The 3,184-nt window shown below is 41.7% G+C and overlaps 1 pseudogene; it reads left to right on the forward strand.

The window, feature by feature from the left end:
* The first annotated feature begins 2,231 nt into the window (after positions 1 to 2,231).
* On the forward strand, positions 2,232 to 2,836 carry LOC107536094 (transmembrane emp24 domain-containing protein 2 pseudogene; annotated as a pseudogene).
* The last annotated feature ends 348 nt before the right edge of the window (positions 2,837 to 3,184 follow it).

Consider the following 3,184-nt stretch of genomic DNA (forward strand, 5'->3'; position numbering starts at 1 on the left):
GCCTCTGGACAGATCAGAGCAGTATCATGGCAATGCCGAGCCTGGAAAGGTGGCTGGGGAATCCTCAGTCACTGCTGCCTGGGGGATGGTCATGCGGTAGAGAGAGAGGCGGGGTGGGAAGAGGGGAAAGTGTGCATTTGGGGAGGTGGGAGGAAGGGCCAAGTCTCAGAACCTTCTGGGCTTCTCTGAAAGGGGCTCTTAGCCATAGGCTGGGGACCTGGGTGGGCTCTGAGTCAGAAGCCCTGCTGGTGAGACGGAAGAGCAAGGGTTAAACTGCATCTATTGATCACTGCCTGCCTGGAGGGCAGAATTCAAGTTGAGCTGACTCCTGTACCTCTGCCCCCAAGAGGTGGAGATATTTTGGTTCAGTCTGCTGGAAATGTAATGGAGGCAATTCGGAAAGCAAACCACCAAAGCTCTTCAGAAGCATGAGGCTGCTGACAGCACTGCTGACTCACAAGGAACCAATGAAGCTTGGCTTCGAGGTTCACGGCTGAGCTTGGCAACCCTCTTTGCTTTTGAAGTATTTTACTGTTTCCTCACCAGCATCTCATTTTTATTCAAGTTGCAGCTACTCTTAGGAGAAAAGTGTGGTTCCTTATCTCCTCCTGCACACAATGCACAGTAAGAGACACCTGAACGTGAGAGCCGTAAGGAGCCCTAACAAGTGCAGAAAAAGCCTCCGTTTTACAGGTGAGGACACTGAAGCCCGGTGTCTTGCCTAAGGTCACAGAGCTTGCAGGACACCTTTGGGTTTGTTGGTTTCCAGTTTGGTATTCTGTTACCCTAGGCTTCGCTCTCCCTCTTTTTTATTTTTTAAATCATTTTTTATTTTTCAGTTGTCATACAGTATTATAGTAGTTTCAGGTGTGCACACCAGCGATTAGACATTCTATAACTTACTAAATGATCATCCTGATAAATCTTGTACCCATCTGCCACCATACATAGTTATTAGAATATTATTGACTATATTCCCTATGATGTACTTTCCATCCGCATGACTATTTTGTGACTACCAATTTGTATTTCTTAATTCCTTCACCTTTTTCACCCATTCCCCCAACCCTCCCTCCCATCTGGCACTCATCAAAATGTTCTCTGTATCTATGAGCCTGTTTCTGTTCTGCTTGTTTATTTTGTTTTTTAGGTTCAATTGTTGATAAATGTGTATTTATTTCCATTTTATTGTTCATATTTTTAATATTTCTTCTTTTTCTTAAAGAAGACCCTTTAACATTTCTTGTAATACTGGTTTGGTGGTGATGAACTCCTTTAGCTTTTTCTTGTCTGGGAAGCACTTTATCTGTCCTTGGATTTTAAATGATGGCTTTGCTGGGTAGAGTAATCTTGGTTGCAGGTCCTTGCTTTCGTCACTTTGAATATTTCTTGCCACTCCCTTCTGGCCTGCCAAGTTTCTGTTGAGAAATCAGCTGTCTTATGGGAGCTCCCCTATAGGTATCTAACTGCTTTTCTCTTGCTGCTCTTAAGATTCTCTCTTTGTCTTTAATCTTTTGCATTTTAATTATGATGTATCTAGCTGTGGGCCTCTTTGGGTTCATCTTGTTTGGGACTCTCTGTGCTTCCTGGACTTGTATGTCTATTTCCTTCACCAGGTAGGGAAAGTTTTTTGTCATTATTCTTTCAAACAAGTTTTCAATTTCTGGCTCTCTCTCTCTCTTCTCCTTCTGGCATCTCCATGATGTGAGTGTTGGTACACTTGAAGTTTTTCCAGAGGCTCCTTACATTATTCTCATTTTTTGGATTATTTTTTTCTTTTTGCTCTTCTGATTGGGTGTTTTTTGCTTCCTTACATTCCAAATCACTGATTTGATTCTCATCTTTATGTACTCTACTGTTGATTCCCTGTAAATTATTCTTCATTTCAATTAGTGTATCCTCCATTTCTGACTGGTTTGTTTTTTTATGGTTTCTATGTCCTTTTTAATGCTGTTGAGGTTTGCTCTAAGTTCATTAAAAGGTTGTGCTGAATTTGCATGTAGTGCCACTTTGAATGATTTGGGAAAATAGGTGTATTATCTCTGCTTATAAAAATAACATACATTTATACATATATTATAGAATTACACATATCCTATACATATAGTATAGAAAATTTGTGTCAGAAGTCTAAAGAAGAAAACAACATAATAAAACCACTCAGAGGGAGCTGAGGTGGTAGTGGCTCTGCAGGCCTCAGTCCCGGTCCTGGATTTGGCCCCAGCCCCACCATGGTGACGCTCACTGAGCTGATGGTGCTCCTGGCCACCCTGCTGGCCATGGCCTCAGGCTACTTCATGAGCATCTACGCACATGCAGAGGAGTGCTTCTTCAAGTGAGTCACCTCAGCACCAAGATGGGCCTCATCTTCGAGGTGGCTGAGGGCAACTTCCTGGACATCAATGTGGAGATTATAAGACCTGATAATAAAGGAATTTATAAAGAAGACTAGGAGTCCAGTGGGAAATACACATTTGCTGCTCACATGGCTGGAACATGTAAGTTTTGTTATAGCAATAGGATGTCCACCATGACTCCAAAGATAGTGATGTTCACCATTGATACTGGGGAGGCCCCAAAAGGACAAGGCATGGAAACAGAAGCTCACCAGAACAAGCTAGAAGAAATGATTAATGAACTAGCAGTGGTGATGACAGCTGTGAAGCACAAACAGGAGTACATGGAAGTTTGGGAGAGGATACACAGAGCAATCAACAACAACACAAACAGCAGAGTGGTCCTTTGGTCCTTCTATGAAGCTCATGTTCTAGTTGCCATGACATTGGGACAGATCTACTAACTGAAGAGATTTTTTGAAGTCTGGAGGATCATTTAAAAAGCCTTTTCCTGATGATCCAAAACTCATAATTCACTGTTTACCAAACATCTTGGTCAGAAAAATGTCATTAGTTTTTACATTTTTATTTTCAGAATTGTACATTCACAGCCTGTTTCTTTGTGATTAATAGATATTGGGGAAAAACCTTTTAAGGAAAAGGATAGTGAAAATTTGACATTTGATCAGCACAATTTCTTTCTTTTTTTAAAAAAATGAATCTTTATTGATTTCAGAGAGAGGAAAGGAGAAGGAGAGAGAGAGAGACAGAAACATCAATGATGAGAGTCATTGATCTAGCCTGCAACCCAGGCATGTGCCCTGACCGGGAATCAAACCCCGATTGCC

The sequence above is a fragment of the Miniopterus natalensis genome, chromosome 4 (assembly GCF_054644295.1).
Source record: "Miniopterus natalensis isolate mMinNat1 chromosome 4, mMinNat1.hap1, whole genome shotgun sequence".
NCBI lineage: Eukaryota > Metazoa > Chordata > Mammalia > Chiroptera > Miniopteridae > Miniopterus > Miniopterus natalensis.